At 44.1% G+C, this 19,900-nt stretch overlaps 1 protein-coding gene across 2 annotated transcripts in view; it reads left to right on the top strand.

The window, feature by feature from the left end:
* The first annotated feature begins 595 nt into the window (after positions 1-595).
* The window catches only part of Nfkb1 (nuclear factor kappa B subunit 1), a 109,186-nt gene continuing 89,881 nt past the window's right edge, over positions 596-19,900 (top strand). For both annotated transcript variants that reach the window (XM_021158247.2, XM_029474970.1), the window contains exon 1: positions 596-1,016. The gene's annotated coding sequence lies outside the window, so the exon portion shown is untranslated. The remainder of the gene's footprint in view (positions 1,017-19,900) is intronic.

The following is a 19,900-nucleotide window of genomic DNA, read 5'->3' as shown; positions in this document are numbered from 1 at the left end:
GAGCTACCTAGCCCCAGACTGTCATTCCTGGCCCATGGAGGCACTTTGCCCAAAGAATAAAGACACTCAAATGCTCGCAAACGGTCATCAGTGGGAGGCCTCTCCAGAAAAATAACCTCCCTTGAGCCGGATAAGGATTTATGAGCTGTGAACCAACACTGCGGGTCTCACTGTCGCTCTAATTCCATCCACAGCCATGATCACACAGGCCGGACAATGCGCTGTGGCTGGAATAATCGAGCAGATTGAAGACTTCATCCAGACCCAATATAAATTCATGGTTCTCTGGAGAGAACCTCAGCTACGATCTCGAAATTCCTGTTCGCTCTATGGAGCGATCTGAGTGTAGCTGAGACCCCCCAGAGGAGGAAACATGCAGATGAGATTGACTTTTGTGCCCAGCGCGTGGGGACCAGGCCGGTCTCCAGTGGCCTCCAGCTGTCCGGGCCTGCCCTTGGGCTGCGGGCGCCTCCCGGGGGCGTCGCGGCCGCCGCGGGGCTTGGGGTTCGGGGCGCCGGGTCGGGGCGTGCGGGTTTCCCCCACCCCCGGCGGCGACCCCACCTCCCGCCCCCGCTGTGCGCGCGCGCGTGGGTCCGTCCGTCTGTCTGCTCTCTCTCGACGTCAGTGGGAATTTCCAGCCAGGAAGTGAGAGAGTGAGCGAGAGAGGACGAGAGAGAAGTACCGAGGCGAGCCGGGCAGGAAGAGGAGGTTTCGCCACCCGAGCAGCCCGGCTGCGCGCTGACGGCTTCCCGTGCCCTGCGCGCCCCCGGCCTGCCGCCGCCGCCGCCGCCGCCGCCGCCCTCGGCCTGCTCGCGGGCCGGCTCCAGCAGCGCAGGCCGGAGCTCAGGGCCCCGCCGCGCCCGGCCCGCCCCGCGCTTCTCCGCCCGCGCCGCAGCCATGGCGCGCCGCTGAGCCACCCGCCCGCCCGCGCCCCGACCCGGCTCNGGCTCCCGCCGGTCCGCGACGCCCCGCAGCGGGAGCCCGCAGGCGAGGAGAGGCCGCGCCGCATCTCCAGGGTAAGCCCCGGGGCAGGTAGAGGAACGGAGCCGCCAGCTCTCCGCAGCGCCGGTGCAGCGGGTCCCACTGGCTCGGAGCTCCCGGGGTTGGGGGTGGGGGGAGGGACCAGGGGAGAGCCCCGGGCAGGAGTCGCGGATCGAGCGGCCCCGGCTGCGGGGACAGGGCACATCCGCACTGGGCGGCCCCGAGGCCTTGCGGGCTGGCTGGCGGGGCCCTCGGCGTCTCCGCGGGCGGGAACGGGAAGCGGAGGGGAACTCTTGCAAAGTTTTAGAAAGATGTACCCAAGCCCCTGCGGCGGGGTTGGGGTGGGGTGGTGGCGGCCAGGCTGAGGTCCGCCACCGGCCTAGGACAGATAGAAAGGTGCTTGGTGCAGTGCACAGCCAGATTTCACCAAAGGGCGGTCAGTGAAATGAAAGCAGAAGTGCCTGTCAGTCCTCCTGGCTGGCAAAGCCCTTCCCAGCTCCTAAGAATCAGTCCCTCGGGAGAGCCTGGGGCCCACTTACCAATCTGTGATAGACACCCCCTCCCCATACACACACACATCATGCATTCAGCTGCCAAATCTCAACCTTGATTTTCAAAATAATAAGGAGGGCCTCACACCGATTCTCCAGGCCTGGCATTTGAGAGAGAAATTACCTACTAATAGCACCTTTCGGACTTTTGATTACGGGGAAACTCTAGGATAATGGCACCATATTTTGTGCCTGACCTCCAAAACAGAAAACAAATGATACAAATGACGCCTCTGCTACATGTAGGCTTCCTTCGGTCTTCTGAGACAGACACCGATCTTGGCTCTGTTTATGGGTCGAGTCTAAAACTTAAGTGGGGCAAATGATAAAAAGATTTCATCATCTAGATTTAATCCATTTTTTTATGGACTTTTAAAAGTAAAGGCCAACACTGAAGCTTTCTAAGTAACCATATTTAACTAAAATTTTTGTTGTTTTAGGGCTTATAGCTGAGAACAACTTGTGATTTTTATTAACATTTGATGGCTATGGCATCTAATACTGGGGCTCAGACTGGTGGTTAGTACTAAAGATGGAGATGGTGATAGAGTTGGGTGGCTTTCTAGAGGAATCTTCAGCTGATTGTTCTTGGGGGGCAAAAAAAAAATGCATTAACGTTCCTCAGACCTTAAAAAGGGAAACTTGATTAAAGTAAGGTCCTTGCTGAAGTGGTTTTTTCCCCCTGATTTTAATATTGTGCTTTCTAGAGATGGAACCTCTTGCTGTTTGATGCACAAAAAAATATGTAAATTATTTACAGCGAAGTCCTTTGCTTTGCATATGAACTTGAGAGGCCTGGAATTAAAAAAGCTGTGCTTCCTGTTGCATTTAACATTTATCACCCCACTGGATGACTAAAAGAACACACATATTGATGGGAATGTGAACTCGGCAACTCTGGTCCCTGTTGATACTTCTGGGAGTCTCTTGCTAGCTTAGAGAAAATGTCTTCTTGGCTTAAGACACTGAGTAAACTTGAACACAAAAGAGGCTTCTCTGTACACTTAATGCTGGCACTAAAATACTACACTTGCCGGGAAACGCTAACCACTTCAAAACCAAAAGACTTTTAAAGAAAGTTGTTTAATCCTGTTAAAGGTTGGTGGTGGCACCCTGATTATCTAATGTTATCTCTTATCTCTGTTCAGAAATTCAGTTGCCTCTTGCATGCCACAGATGGCAATTACCTGAGCTGAGTAGGTTGTAAATGTCCCTGGGTTTGAAAGCCAGTTAGTAAATATTGGAGTATACATACAGAAAACAGTCCTTCCCTTTTGTAAGCACTGCTTTGATCTTTCTGCTTCCATTTTTACTTCTGCCCCTTAAAACTAGCTCAGCCAGGTTGACTGAGCTGCAGTGGGTTGGAAGGGAGCCGCATCAGATTCAATGGTGATGTTCCTTTTTATGGTCCTTCCGATGAATCGAGGCTGAGTGGAGAAGCTAGTATTTCTGTGGGCTGTCTTCACGACTTGCAGACTTCCAGATAACTGATGAAGTAAGCCTCTTCGTTGACGTTCAGGGATTGCTCATTGCGGTAGAGAGGTCTAGATAAAGACTTGGCAACCACACGGACTGTGGATTATCATTCATTCAATCAGCAAGCCATGGTTTCGCCTAATTTATTTATGAGGTATTCCCCTGCTCCGAAGAGGGGAAAGTTCTGGCTTCTAGGGAGAAGTGACCATTTATAACCTTTAATTAATTTGAGCTTGGACGAAGAAAATAAAGTCGCTGGCGTTTTAAAATAATAAGCTAAAATAACTATTCCTGAGTTGCTATGTGGATTCATTGCTTAGCCACACTGAGGATCAAACCGGGGGCCTCGTGACTGTTCCATTATACGTCGATATACCTGTAGCCTTGCTGTCAGGATGTTTAGAGAATGTATTCAAAATGCCTTTTCTCCCCCTTCATCTAGCAGAGTGTACTGCTGGATGCCGAGTTCTGGGCCCAGAGCTACTGTGTTAGAAAGTGTACCTGGAACGCACTAGTTGAATCAAAAGAGTAAGCCCTGTGTCCTGTGTGCTCTTCTTGTGTGGCAGACTGAGGAGGAGCCCTGTCCAGGAGATTGAATGTATGTGAATGGGTATCTGTGGGAAAGTTCTCATGGACCTGTCCTCTGGAAGGAAGTTGTTTTGTTTGGATGGCATGCCAACTTTCTGCTTACAACATGAATTATATAAGGTCGTGTGGCTGTGTTAGAAGAAAAGGCCCAGGAGAAGGTCAAATAGGATTTTAGTGCTAGAAGACTCTAACGTACTTTGTGCCTGCCTTTCTGTCTGACTAGAGCTGATGGACTACCTGGGCGCTTTAGTCTGCCTCTGGTATTTGTGACTTGGGCTTGTGCGCCTCTCGCCTCTTGTCAGTACTGAAACTGGTTGTCAGTTTCAGTACTGACAACCTGGTGTTACAGGTGAGCAGGTGAGCAACCTGGTGTTGCAGGTGAGCAGGTCCAAGAGTAAGAACAGATGTATCCCAGCAGATGCCTTCTGTTAGAGTGCAGAGATTTGAGGCTGTTAGCCAAATGCAGGCACTCAGCCTCAGGGGGAATGCTTGGAAGAAGGGCAGTCTTGGAAGGTCTGGGGAGAGGCTTGAAAACCACATAGTTTGGTAGAGTTAATAGCTCTTATCGTTGTGCTGTTGCTTTAATGAGTATACATTGTCTTGTTGGGAAGAAAGCGGAGAGGGGGAGAGATGGAGAGATAAAGAAGACAGGAGGGAAGGAAGGAGGGAGGGAGGGAGGGAAGGAAGGAGGGAGGGGAGGAAAGGCATTCTTTTCTGCCAGATGGAATTGCCTTCCCCTTCTAGCTGCTGCATTGTCTGAGAGGATGTACCTGCACACTAGTTAATCCTTTCAGATGAGATTAGGAGATCAACAAATAATTTAGAGAAGATAAGCCTACTTCAAAGCCTGATATAAGAAAGGACTTGGTAAAGATTGTGAAATCAAGAGGAGAGAATATAGAGAAGACATCTGTTGGAATATTAATATATCAAAAATACTTAAATCTAATATTGTGAAGCCATTACACTTTACATAGTCACTAACACAGACGTGATTATCAGTAATGCACGTTTGAGACGCTTTAATTTGCTGTTTGTTTTAAAAACTGGAATAATGATATAAGTTTTAATTATCTAGTACAAATTACCTTCTGATGGTTTACAAAGTAAACTCCTAGGCCCCAAACTTCCTAACCAGCTTTAGTCAGATCCCTACTTCTCACAGATTTAAAGTATCTACAGTCCTTATTGAACTGTACAGACAAGCCTGATCATTCAAGGAAGATATAAATATTCTACAAGGCACCGTCTTTAGAAGAACCTAAAATTGTTTTTAAAAGAATAAAAGGCTGTTTGAAAGAGTAAGTTCTCTAGTTCTAGCTAAAAGCAGGTAACAGTTCATCTGTGTTGACGAGACCCCTCCAGCCCTTGCATGGAGTTTGTTGGTACTGAGATGACACCTGATAAACAGCTAAATCACATTCAATTGTTTTCGCTAGCTTGTTTTGACAGGCAGCCTTATCCAACAGGCAATGAAAAGCCTACTGTTCTTCTGGTAAGGGAGAAGCCCTCCAAAACAGTGTTTGCTCCCCGAGTACAGTATTTTCTGTGGTGCATTCATGGTTTATTAGAATGTATAAATTATTAACAGTAACCTACTGCTCTCTCTAAAACACAAAAAGAGGAAGTCTTCCATTTGAAAAGGGGATTTTATGAGATGGAAAACCATCTTTTTAATTTTATTTTAATTTTAAAGTTTTAGAGACATTGGCAAGCAAGGCCATAAGGTAATGGAAATGATTAAATTGCACTTACACTGGTAAAATGCAGTGTGTGTGTGTGTGTATTTAATTTTTTTGCAGTTATTACTTCTCTAAATTCCACTGAAACTGTAATTTCAGTGCTAGCCTCTCCAAAAAGGGAACCAATGCTAACAAAAGATTGGTAACACATATTCAAATCCATCAAGCAAACATCTAAATAAAGCACGGCCTCCTTGAGTCCTCAGCCACTGCCACTCGTGTCTGTGCCTGCTCCTGGGAACCAGAGGGAAAACCCTGGGAGGCCAGGATTCTGTGCCTCACTTTCACCTTGTGGTGACCTTGCCGACCCGCCTCCCTCAAGTCAGCCCCAAGTCTCTCAGTTGTAGCACTTTCAGGAAATTGAGCTTGAAACTATGCATCTGACCACGTGTTTTTGCCAGACTCAACTTATTCAGTGAAATATATACCAGCCAGACTAGAAAGGAGCAAGATGCTGGTCTCCATCCTGATGTCATTGTATTCAGGAAGGCTTAGGACAGGCTCCTTGGTTGCTCTCAATTCTTATTCTGGTCCTTGCCTCACTTCACAATACTCAAAAGCATATGTCCACATTGAGAAAAATTACTGTGTGTGTGTATAGTTAATTAATTAGTGTATATACTCAGTGTCTGTCTAAGTAAAGTGATATATATAGTATCAATAGTATCACTATATGTGTATATCACCATGTATACATATGCATACATATTTAATCTTTTGTTGTTGCCAACACACTCAAGAGAATTTAAGTGCTTGCATGGGAAGCTGTCTTTGCTGAGAGGGCCTGTGAAAATGATTGGCAGCAGTTGTCAGTTAAAAGTGTCTACAACCCAAGCACACTGCCTGTGTCTTCCCTCTAATGCTGCTACCTCAAAGCAGTATGTTTAGCTGGGCTCCACTGCATGATCAACTCATCCTGCAGCTTCTGGATATATCTAGAATAAACAAAGCTGTAACTTGTTCTAGACGCTGTGCTCGTCAGAGATATATGCATAGCCATACATATTAGATTTAACACTCATTGTTTTTTTTTTTTTCCCTTCAGTGTAAACCTGTTGATAAGCAAGGCTCAATAGAGTCTCTGTAGTGGGCTTACTATTTATTTATAAGCCTGAAGTAAGAAACACTCTGTATCGGGTTAAGTGTCCTCTAGAGAAGAAGTTAACATTTAAGAGAATGGAGTGTTTGAATGAATCTTATTTATTCAAATAGCAAAAAGCTTCCAAGTTATTACATTTGTTATGTATCCTGTGGTTAAAACTGAACCTGCTATGCCGTAGATCCATGTGAGAGCACACCCACCCGCTACCGTATCCCCTGTAGTTCTCAAGTCTCTCAGTGTGGGGAGAAGAATAGTAACGGTCTCTACGGACCAACTGGCTCTCTATGTCAAGCCCACAGCTCATTCTAATAGAAAAATAAATGACTGAATTGTTTTCAAAAATATGTCCTCAAAGGCAGTAATTTTAGGACTGAGATAGCGACTCTTCCAGATATGTTAATACAAATTTCTACCTCTTGTTTTTTTTTTTTTCATTTCCATTTTTTATTAGGTATTTTCTTCATTTACATTTCAAATGCTATCCCTATACCCTCCCCCAACCCTGCTCCCTTACCCACCCAATCCCACTTCTTGGCCCTGGTGTTCCCCTGTACTGGGACATATAAAGTTTGCAAGACCAAGGGGCCTCTCTTCCCAGTGATAGCCAACTAGGCCATCTTCTGCTACATATGCAGCTAGAGACATGAGAGGTACTAGTTAGTTCATATTGTTGCTCCACCTATAGGGTTTCAGACCCCTTCAGCTCTTGGGTACTTTCTCTAGCTACTATATTGGGGGCCCTGTGTTCCATTCTATAGATGACTGTGAGCATCCACTTCTGTATTTGCCAGGCACTGGCAAAGCCTCACAGGAGACAGCTATATCAGGGTTTCTTCAGCAAAATCTTGCTGGTGTATGCAATAGTGTCTGCGTTTCGTGGCTGATTATGGGATGGATCCCTGGGTGGGGTAGTCTCCGGATAGTCCATCCTTTTGTCTTAGTTCCAATCTTTGTCTCTGTAACTCCTTCCATGGTATTTTGTTCCCAATTCTAAGAAGGGGAGAAGTATCCACACTTTGGTCTTCGTTCTTCTTGAGTTTCATGTGTTTTGCAAGTTGTATCTTGGGTATTCTAAGTTTCTGGGCTAATATCTACTTATCAATGAGTGCATATCGTGTGAGTTCTTTTGTGATTGGGTTACCTCACTCAGGATGATATCCTCCAGATCCATCCATTTGCCTAAAATTTTATAAATTCATTGTTTTTAATACCTGAGTACTACCTCATGTTTTAATGACTCTTCAAGATGTTCCCCTAGCTGTCAGTTCTTAAACATGGATTTCTTTGTAGGGAATAACCTTTTATTAGTGTTTGCCTATTAAAGGCTTACTTAAAGGCTTTCATATCAGTTTTGTTAAGGCGTGGGCATGGTATAGAAGACAGTAGCATCCAGTACAAAGCTCTACCTATGGTGAACGTTTTAAATAATTACATTTATTAATGGAGTTTGGGGAATGAGGAGACAACTCACAGGAGTTAGTTCTCTGCTTTCACCATGTGGGTCTTGGGGCTCGAACTCAAGGTTGTATGGCTTGGTGGCAAGCGCCTTTACCTGGTGAGCCACCTTACCAGCCTTATGATGTACTCCTATGGCTTAGAAATGTAAAGAAAGACAGTGTGGATGGCCAGATGAAATGTGAATGGTCGCCGGGCGGTGGTGGCGCACGCCTTTAATCCCAGCACTTGGGAGGCAGAGGCAGGCGGATTTCTGAGTTCGAGGCCAGCCTGGTCTACAGAGTGAGTTCCAGGACAGCCAGGGCTATACAGAGAAACCCTGTCTCGAAAAACCAAAAAAAAAAAAAAAAAAAAAAAAAAAAAAGAAATGTGAATGGTCACTCACGGGGGTGGTGGTGGTGGGGTTTGCAGCAGAAAGAAAGACCCACATAGATGAGGTTGAGAATAAACATCAAGACAAACCTGTTTGCCCTTTGGCCATTTATAAAAGTACTTTCGAGAATATATAATACCAGTGGTTTTATAAAACTAAAACTGAAAATAAATATAAAATATAGGAAGTGAAATTAAAAAAAAAAATGTATTCAGACTACTTCTTCCAGACCAGGTAGGAAACCTCTGAAGGATTTTCTAGAGGCGATGGATTAAAGTGAACCTAAAATCCAGCCAGTTGAATATTTATTTAAATAACTCATTTCTAATGCTTTTAGCATTGTAACTAGTCTGTGCAGGTGTCATTAAACCTCAGGGCCTTGAAAGATTTGGCCAAAACAGTGACAATGGAAAAATAAACATTAGGGAGTGTCCTCTGTAATGTTAGATCTTGAATGTGGAAATCAAATAATCTAGAAGGCAAATCAGAATTCCTGAAAAATGGGTAAGTTATGAACATCATGGCTGAAAAGGTCGTGAAGGAAGAGTTGTTGCCTGTGAGTCAGTGTTTGTAGGCATTTTGTCTCGGCCATCCTGTTTAGGAACTGTGAACAGTGCAGCTGGAGATACAGCTTACCCACAGCCTACTTGCATGCTATGCCCAAGACCATGGCTTTTTATGCACAGGGCTATTCTACATACTACACTTAAAAAAAAACAGTCACTTCCCCTATTCTAAGAAACATCCTAAATAAACATCGCTGCACTTGGGGAATTAAAATCAAAAGCATGGTATCTGGCAATAACTAAATATCTCCCATTGTTCTCCTGCTAACTATAGTACTCATTTGGTGCAATATAGTTTCTCTCCGTGTATTTACCCAATTCCCCACTGAAGACATTTAATTCAATTTCAACAAGCACACAGAACCATTAAAATATTTCCTGATTATTTAAGAGAGCTGTGTGCTTGGTCATTTACCCTGCAATTATGGTTCTTTGCTTTTCTTTCTCTCTTTCTTGTTCCTGATGGGTGGGGGAAACACCCTCCTTCTCTTAGAAAGTCTGCTGTGATAGCCAAATAGGAGTTAGTCCAAGTTGCTGTTGAGGTAGTTTAATCCCTTGTTGCAATAGACGGATGATGGTTTAGGCAGTGTCTCTGCACTTACTACACATCTGCTAAACAGAAGTGGGGCGGCCATTGGAACAAATCACAGAAACCAGGGTTCGGTTGCTCAGCTGCCTCCGCATCTGCACAGAGATGCTCCCCACCAGTATGCCAGTTTTACATTCCTCACACTCCTCCCCTCTCACGCCTGTTACTTCTACAGATGAGGGGCACCATTGCTGTCCCTTTGCACCATTCTACAGGCTTCTCCCTCTCAGAGCCTAACAGCCCTTCCTTCCTAATACCCGCCCTCTCCTTCAGTTGCTCCTAGAGTCTCTTGATCTGCGGCCTCAGACCAAGAGGCCCACGCCTTCTGATGGATTTCTAGCTTTTGCTTCTCCCTGTCTCCCAAGACAGTTTCCTGCTTCTGGAGCCTTGGCCCTGGCTTCATAGCTACTTTCTTTCCTTCTCTGAGGTAAATCACTCTTGTCTTTACAGCTCTCCCGCTAGGCCTCAGCTCCCTAATTCCTCACTCATCTCATAATCCTCAAGTCATCCATCCGGGCTTCCAGTGCCCCACCCCCACTCCCTGAAACTCCTCAATACATTTGCAAGAGAGGATTTTCTTTTGTGCTCACCCTACTGGTTGCTCAACCTTAGGCTGGGCTCAGCACCTTCAGTTCTCTGTTAGGCTGGCCTCCCTGTAAGAGACTTCGCTGGCCTTTCTGTGTTCTCTTGACTTCTTATGTATTTTTAAACAAAACATGCTGAGTACAATAAGCAGGGGTTGTTTTATTTAGTTTTTATTTGCATAGCACTCTTTCTGTTTGCTGAAGGAACAAGTAACTAAGCAAAATGATTAAGAAGTTGCGTTCCCCACTAAGCTGTGTGACTCCCAGTACACAAATTAACTTCCTTGGATCCTGGGTCCTGTTTTGTTTCCAGGAGAGAGAGAGACAGAGACAGAGACAAACAGAGAGAGAGAGAGAGAGAGAGAGAGAGAGAGAGAGAGAGAGAGAGAGAGAGAGAGATTGCATAGATTAGAAGACCAGATTTTCTTGCCATCTTGATGGGTTAGTCAACAGGAAGGGCATGAATGTTTTTGATGTTCAATGACTATATGAAGAACTGTTGGTTGTGTAGATAGTGGGTTACTTTTTGGTCCCAACAGTAGACGTTTTGGGGACTTTATCAAACAGTTATTAACTAGTCTCTTACACTTAACTTATGCAAGGAAAACTATGACAAATTTGAGATAGACATTGAATATAAACTTCAGTAATTGAGTCTAAGTCAACTCCAGTTTGGAAGAAAAAAAAAAGAGAGACAGTAGTGATGGAGTAAGCCTCATCTGTCACCGAAGGAATGCAGCTCTCAACATGACTCTGACAAAACTGTAAGCTCATCGCTGGGAATATGACCAGAAGGTAGATCACAGAGACATCAGGGTTAGGGCTAGAGGTAGGAGGAGAGAGGGAGGCAGTCTTCGCTTTTCCTAGCAATCATTCTGAAGTTTCTTTCCTTCCTCCTTCCAACCTTTGTGTAGCAGAAGTGACACCGCATATACTTACGGGGTACGCGGCAATCCTGTTTACACTTCATGAAATGATTGAATGCAGCTAACACGTGTAGAGTTTTAGCCTTACAGAAGCAATTCATTGGAGGAGCCTTTAAGTCCTTGTCATGGGCCAGGCACTTAGAACAACAATACTGACCGAAACAGAAGTACACACCCAAATGGAGTTTAGGTTAATGGAATGTTTTTAGTTTTACATCTCTCGAAAGCCTGAAGAACTGAATAACTAAGAACGTGTACAAATAATGGAGGAATATCATCAGTGATTTCTCTTAGGGCGAGCATACTTACTCTTGGTGGAAGTTAAAAGGTAACATATTGTTGGCCCCTCAACATTCCTCCTGCCCTCGGAGGTCCTCTGCCTGAAACCCTTATCTAAAGGACACCACCCACGCTCTTGGGTTTTATAAACATTGATCCTGTCACTCACATTCATCCTCACCTGACGGTAAATCAAGTCATGGCAACACATGCCAGAAACCCCAGCACTCTGGAGGAGGCAGAAGCAGGTTTGTGACATCAAGGCTAGCCTGGGCTGCATGATAAAATTATGTCAAAAACAACAGCAATAGTTACCAACCCAACCTAACCTAAAAATCCCCACAGAACAGTGAGCTGATAGTCCTGAGTAGCCAAGGGCTTCATCATCAACTCGTCTCACAGTTCCCTCACTAAACATCATTGATAGTTAAAGAAACAGTATGCTTATTTAAGCAGGGTAATGGAGCCCGCTGAGAAGGACAACACACAGGAGAAAGACATCTTCACTCTGACCTCAGCTGTGATGGGGTAAAGGCAGCCTCGTCGTCCTTGGCCATGTACTGTACATTGGCATCTGTGTAGAGTCAGCAGTACTCAGTACTGACAGGGCTCTCAATTAGACTCAAGGGCTGAATGAGCCCTGTGTGAAACCTGCCTTTGTTGCTGGCAAATCATTGTACCTTTGTGTGCACGCCTGGAAAACCTTCACTTGGGTTGTTCCCTCAAGGATACCATGTCTCACCCCAGCCTGGCCATGCCTGTATCTGCAGAGCCAAACTTGCTGGTTCACACAATCAATCCTTTCTTTCAGGACACAGGGCTTGGAGATGTAGGTCATTGGTAGAACACTCGCCAACTATGTTCAAGGTTGTGGATTCAACCTCCAACACCATAAAATGAGACACCCCCCACCTACCCCAAAATCAATCAGGAAAGACATATTTTTGAGGATTTATTTTATAAAAATCCAAGGTATGTCAACTCATTCAGAACCAACACAAGTGGCTTGATTTCTTGATTTCTGCTAGTAATCCATGAAGCCATTGTCTCCCTCGGTCTGGAGGTGTGATCATTCTAACTGGGAACTCCACAGGAGACCAGGCATCAAAATTAAATCCCGTTCTGCGTGTTTTTAAGGAAGCATTCTGTATATTCAGGCATGGGAAGTGGATTTCCAGAACACAGTCCAGTAGACAAATGAGCAGAGGCCTTGATTTGATATTTATGAGGAAAACCCAGGCAGGGCTTACTTCAATTATAAGATAAAAATTTTTATCTGATTTACTATGATCCTTAGAGATTTTCCATAGCTCTAGAAACTTCTCCCAGCAGGACTGAGCCCTTTCTGATACTACTAAAAATAAATTTTACTTAGAATGGAATCTGCCATTTGGTATAAATGACACTTAATTACACTATGGCTAAAACATGTCCCAAACATCTTTTTCAACTCATTGATGTTAGTCAGCTAGGATTAAAAGATAACCACAGGCAAAGGTTTGTTTCTTGTGGACCATGTTGGCACGCACTCTAATCACTGTGCTAAGCATTCCTGTCTCCCTGGTGACAGTGAACATGACACAGTAAGACAATAGATGTTTTTTTCACACAGGAGAATCTGGCTATGTGTATTTATTTTTATTCAGAGGCTTTCCCCTTCCTACCACCATGATGGCTTAACTACATATATCTGAGTATTTTGATGCTATCTTTCTGTCACTTGTTTTTCTTGGGTTTTGGGGTTTTTTTTGTGTGTGTTTTTTTTTTCTGAATATCATGTTTAGATTATGTAAGTATTCACCGGCTTTCTGTCACTATAAACCAATACCTGAGTTAATTAATGAATAAAGAAAAAAAGGTTTAGTTGATGAGTTTTGAAGGTTCCAGTCTACCAGTCTTTTACTGCAAATGTCCACCGTGATAGTATGTCATGGCCAGAGCACCTGGCAAAACATAAACTACCTGCTCGTCAATCAGGAAGCAAATAGAAAAGAGAACTGGTTGAGGTCCCACAACATCCTTCAAGGACATGTCTTAGTAGAACACTTCTCTCAGGAGAAGCACCCTGTTGGCCATGCCTTCAACACATGAACAGCTTGGGGACTCCTACTGAGGTAACAGTACCCATTCTGCATGCATTCCCTGAGATTTCCTGAGACTTGATTCATGGCCTGGGGTTTTGTGAGTGTTCTGCTTGCAGCCCTACTAAACACAGATGGCCAATGTGGTACTCAGAGTAGGGGGCCTTTAAGGGGTTATGAGGTCATAGCACATACCCTGCCCCTGCCATTAATAGGATTTTAAAGGGAGTTGATGAAGGAGGGTCATCCCCTCTGACTCTTCCACCTTTACTGTGTGACAATAGAGTGATTGTTTCCTCTGCAGGAGACATTCCTCATTTGCGTGCTTTGACCTTGCACTTCTTGCCTCCAGAGCGATAAGAAATAAACTTACGGTTTTTTTTATAAACTACTCAGACTCAAGTACTGTTATAATAGTACAGACATATGAAGATAGTTGGTCGTGTTTGTAGTCAGCACCGAAAGAGGAAAGTTGAAAACTTCCACTCTACTTGTGGATTTCTGTCTCTTCCACAAATGTTTAGGTCTACCACTTTGTACTTCATGTATTTTGGAGACCTATTAATAAGTGCATGCAGGTGGAGGTCATTATTCTTATAAAGGCTCAGTAGTGCATAAATATAAGGTTCCAACACTCAGGATCTAGAGGCAGGAGGGTTGCTGGGAGTTTGAGCCCAGCCAGAGCTATCTATAGAGACCCTGTCATAAAACAACAAAATTATTACTGCCCATTGATGACCTGGTCCCTTTGTTCTTATATATATCCTTCCTTGCCCTTAGTGATATTCCACCCCCTGATCTTCTTTATTGGTGGTTATGATATAGACTGCTTTGCTGTGTTTAGTATTTGTGTTATTAGCACAGTATCCCAGGCTTCTGCTTTTGAACACTTTGTGTCTTTCATGTTAAATATAATTCATAGGAAAAGCATTTTCTTACATCTTGCTTTTTCTGTACTGTTTACCATGAATGCTTTTTATAGCTGAGTTTATTTTATTTGCATTTAATATTGTGATACCTCTTCTTTATCCATATTTTGTCTTTCATTGTCATCTTTTAAATGAAATAAGTGTAGCACTTGAAGAGTTCCATTTTATCTCCCTTCTGGTAGTTCTGTAAAACGGTGGCTTTCTGTAGTAGGACTTTCTGCATCCTGCGTCTATAGCGAGTGAAGCGCTATGTACCCAATGTGGAAGCTTTGATTTGTTCTCGCCTCTCTGCTAGTGCTGGTAGACTTTTTTCCCTCCATGGGTTCAGAATACTCCAGAATATATTGTGTTGTTCAATGTGTTTGTTGTACAGTATGTTTGAACATACTGCAAAGCGAAAGCCCCATGTGCCCACACCTTTATCACCAGTAGTGTTTTCCTTGTTTCTTAAAGGTCCAAGTCTATCTCATTTCCCTTCACCACAAAGCTCTGCTTTTGGGATATCTTCAGTCATTTCTACGTGTTATGAATTCTCTCAGCTCTGCTTTATTAGAAAGTGTCAGTTTACCTTTATTGTCAAACCATTCTGGAACAAAGCTACCTGCTTCTTTGTGGCTTCAATATTTTTGTTGTTCATTATAGATACCACGATGTGAAGAGTTTGCATGGTTCTCTTTTATTCAGAGTTGAGGTTTGTCCTAGTAGGCCTTACTAAGATGCATTTAAAGTCGCCCTTGTTGTAAGATGTGTTCTTGACTCTCATAACATGGGTTTTCCCTAGACTGCTCTCACCACACATGTTCAGAACGTTTACTGATGTCTCTTCAGCCCACACGATTGCACCCTCAGTGTCTCTCAGCTCTGTATGGCCTCTGTCATCTTATCAGAGCATTTATAGAACAGTAGTGGCTTTCCACTGAGCTTTTTGCGATCTTTGTTAGTATTTCACCAGAGCAAAGGTGGCCTGATTGTAGATTTTTGAGGCTTTGCACATATAACATTTCTCTGGCCAATGAGATCACTGCTCTTTATTTGAACTCTGCTTCCTGTGGCCTGGATTAGAAAGTGCCCTCAGTCAGAAGGTGAGCTAGGAGTTTACTTAAAACTGTGCAGCCTGTATCTCTTGTTTAGTGTCTCAGGCTATTGTGTTTCATAATTACATATGAATATGGCAAGATCAAATAGCGGTTGATTTATAATGACTGAAATTTGATTTGTGTGGATTTTTAAAGATTTTTTTTTTCAAGACAGGGTTTCTCTGTGTAGCCCTGGCTGTCCTGGAACTCACTCTGTAGACCAGGCTGACCTTGAACTCAGATCCACCTGCCTCTGCCTCTGGAGTGCTGGGATTAAAGACATGCTCCACCACTGCCCGGCTGTAACGTGCTATTAATGATTTTGAAAGACATTATTCCAGGGCATTTATATATTCAATATGTTGGCTAGCTAGCATTTCTCTACAGCTTTGTTTTGAAACCTTCTCATCTTCCCAGAAGAGTGCCTTGAATGTGGTAAATGATGGCTCCCTTCCCAATCTTCACTCACTCCCCTGGTCTCTGGCAAGCAATGATGTGTTCGTCTTCCTACAAATGTGCTTGTTCTTGGTATTCAATGTGAAGAGAATCGCGTATAGGTGAGCGACCCTTTCTGTCTGGTTTCAGTATAAATCATTTAGTCGACCGGTTTTGAAATACAAAATCAAAACTCCCATTGCTGGCTGTAAGGCACACCATTTAAGGAGACTGTAAATATATAATGTATGATTAAGTTGCATAGAAACAGTGACCCATAGTGCAAAACCACCAGGAAATGTTATAGACCTTGTATGGCCTGAGGCGATAACAGTGGAAGAGAAAATACAGGTTTTATGGAAGAAGTTGATTTTGAAGTACCATGTTGTAGAGTACATAATATCTAAACAGGATAGAATCTCGAGTGTGAAGAGATGTACACACTGGAAAGAAATGACATGGTGGCGCTGTTACATGTGTGTGTGTGCACATGCGTGCATGCGTGTATGCAGTGAGCATTCACATGTGTAGAGGTCAAAGGACAATTTTGGAAGCTGGTTCTTTCCTTTGAGCCTGTAAGTTCCAAGTAAGGACTTAGGTCCTTGGGCTTAGCAGCAAGTATTTTTACCTGCAGAGCCATCTTGTTGGCCAAGCAATGCATCTTTAAATGATTTATTTCCCTAGAGTTAAGTGTTTGTGTTGGATCATGGTGATAGTTGTGGTGCTTATATATAATATAATATAATATAATATAATATAATATATAATATAGTATAATATAATATAATCATATGCTGAGTAGTTGCTCTTTGGACTTCACTGTGTAAAGCACCTGGCAGTGATCTGAAAGACATTTAATCAGGAAGATACCCTGCCATGGGGGTGAGCGGTAGAAAAGCTGTTTCTGTCAGAGTAAGGTAATAAGGTCTGCCCTAGGGTGTGGCTGTGGACATAGAAAGGAAGTGCACACACAAGAAACAGCGTGAGGAAAGAAGTGAGCAACAACAAGACTGTTAACTGCATTGGTTGGAGAAGGCTACATTTGCAAGAATGAGACAGTCAGGAGTCGGACTTGTTGTCGAGTAGTAAACTGTAGACATTAGGGTTGATGGGGTTTAATGTATCATTAACTTGTTTTATAATGACAGCGTTACTTAAAGCTAACAGGGGCTCATTACCAAGTATACCTTGAGAGTCTTAACAGTTCTAATCATGTACTGATGTCACGGGGTTTGGGCTCTTATCTTGGATAGCTTGGGTTTTTTGTTTTGTTTTGTTTTGTTTCTTTTTGCTCTTTCCTTTTTTTAAAAAAAAATTATTTATTTTTTGTTCAATTGGGAATTCAGTAGCCAATGGAGAAAAGCCAGTGCAAAGTCCAGCGCCGTGACTAAGAGTGTAATTAAAGTTGTGATACTGAATTGCCAGGGTAATTAACCCATGCTCCACATGCCCTCTGTTCCCATGACACTGACCAAGCTGTATTGTGTAGGCTGCTGTCTTTCCATTTACTAACCGTTCTGATTGGCTAGCCTTTGCTGTGGCGAGATAAATCATGAAGAAGCACATAGAAACACAGATATGCCTCATTTCTTGTGACCTGTGACTGTGTGTGGTGTTTTGTCTGGCTGCTCTGTGAAGGTCCTCGGCTGTTCTGCCACCGCGGGCTCAGCCTGGGAAGTCTTGGCTGAGCTCTACTGCGTTTCCACTCCACACATGGGTTCTCATCCTCCACTGGGCTGGCCAGGCCTTTCCCTTCCAGGAAAGAAAATCCAGTCATTGAACAGCTTCTTGAAAGCCATGTTCATGACTCATTTCTGCATCCTCCCATTGGTCAGTGCCTGCCAAGGGCCTGACAATATTCAAGGGGCAGAGATGTCAATTTTATTGTTCCTGTGTTGTGAGGGATAGAAAAGGGCAGTGGCCATTGTTTTGAGCCTACCACAGCTATAAGTCCTGAGTTCAGACTATGCCACTCCTGTGTAGTTTTGTTTCTTTGGAAACTGACAGGGTAGGCAAACCTCTTTCTGATGGGTTGATGAAGGGCCGAAAACATTTGGATTGCCTTGTAAGTAGCTCATCTGAAATTCATGCACTGCAAGGTCCTATTCTGTTCCCTGGGTTGCACTCTGTAGAAGAGTTCTAGGGGCTCACCAGGCACTAGATGTAGAAACAGAAAGCACACTCGGGAGAAGGCATGTTGCAGAAACGAGAGAAACATGCTGAGACTCCTAATGTGCATCTCCCCAGTGGAGGCAAAGCGATTTGACTGGACGGTGTGTGCATGAAGGCTAAAGAGCGCTCAGGGAATATAGAGGGAGCCTCTTCCCGCTCCAGTCACCGTGACAGCATGCTACTTCATGTGTTGGCATGCACAAAATTGGCAGAACACCTCAACTGTGGAGAATTCACCATTCTAACAAGATTATAGTAAGCAAAAAATCACTCCACATCACGTAGAAGAGGGAGTTGGCAAAAGGCAGCTGGTTTAAAGCAGCTCTTCGCAATCTTCTCTAGAGGGTCTTATCTGAAAGCAAACAAAGAACAACAGGAACAGCTTGAATGTTAGCAGTTACCCTGGCAGGCAGCACCCCAGCCCACCCAGCCCCCCAGCACAGGTGTGTAACCCTTTAGTAGCCCACTTAATATGGCTGAAGCGATAGATGGCTTAACTAGTAAGAATGCTTACTGCACTTGCCGAGGACCCAGGCTGGTTCCTAACTCCCACATGGTGACTGACAACCTCCTGTCACCTGGCTCCAGGGGATCTGGCGCTCCCCTCCTTGCCTCTGCCAGTAGCCTCACATTTGTGGTGCACAGTCATGCTTGCAGGCAAAACACTCAAGCACATAAAATAAAAATTAATAAAACCTTGAAGAAGAGATCCTAGCTAGCAGCTAATATCATGAGTAGACTAGCTCCAGCCAGAACTTTTGAGAGGCTTGAAGCAAAGATGTTTTTAAATGAATAATACTTCTGTCAAGAGGAAAATCACATCGCCCATTACGCTAGTACAAGGGCCATAAGCTGTGCAGTCAGAGAGGCCAGCTCTAGTCTGTTAGCCTGAGCAAATGACTCATTCTCTCTGAAGCTTGGTTCTTCAGGTGGACTCTACTTTCTGGGCTCAGCATAGCAAGCGGGCAGCATAGGTGAGCATTACCTCTGGTTCCTTGGTTATGTGGAAGCAGTCTGTCAAGCTTAGCTTTCCCCATACAAAGGAGAGCACTTGTCCTGAGGCCAGAGCACTCATTGGTTTCTCCTCCTCAGTGTAACTGGCACCAGGGATTAGGTAAATTGTCCCTGGGTTAATCCTGAGCCTTCCAGGATCTTTGGATCACTTCTAGAAGATGGTAGGACCAGCCATCCAGTCCTGTGAGCCCAGAATACTTCAGAGAATAACTTCTAAACTCCCCCCAGGGAAAACTACAATTTATAGGGTAGTGGAATGCAACCACTTCAGACTCAAATATGGTAGACTGCCAGTGGCTACTGGTGGGAAATTTATCTGTCTTTGCTACAGTTCTATTGCTGTGAAGAGACATCATGACCAAAGCAACTCTTCTAAAAGAAAGCCTTTAACTGGGCCTGGCATACAGTTGTAGATGTTTAGTCCATTATCATGATGGCAGAGAGCAGAGGACACAGGCAGGCACGGGAGCAGGAGCTGAGAGTTCTGCATCATGGTCTGTAGGCAGAGAAAGACAGACTCTGGACTTGGGATGGGCTTTTGAAACCTCAGTGCTCCTCCTCAGTGACAGACTTCCTCTAACAAGGCCACACTTCGTAATCCTTTTAATCCTTTCAAATAGTGTCACTCCCTGGTGACTAAGCACTCAAATATATGAGCCTGTGTCTTTCTTGGGACAACAAAAAGTTTATCTTGCATCTTCCTATAATTTATCATGAGTGAGATATTAGACTGTCTGGTGAGTGAACATATGTTCTGTATCTCCCACTCACTAATAAGCTTCGCATGATTTAGCTAGCTGAGTGTTTCCCATGGGTCTGCCAGCCCATTAGGCTGACACTCCATTATGAATGGGTTTCTGCGTCAGCTCTCAGATTTGCATTTGCCGTGTGTGCATGTATTGTTCTAGGTCATTGTCATGATGCTCCTGGTGAAATAATATTGAAAATGAAAGAAGTGGGAAACCAGGTTCTGCAAATCTC

This window comes from Mus caroli, chromosome 3 (assembly GCF_900094665.2).
Source record: "Mus caroli chromosome 3, CAROLI_EIJ_v1.1, whole genome shotgun sequence".
Lineage (NCBI taxonomy): Eukaryota > Metazoa > Chordata > Mammalia > Rodentia > Muridae > Mus > Mus caroli.
Note: the sequence above shows the minus strand (reverse complement) of the source record. Positions and strands in the feature narration are given on the sequence as shown.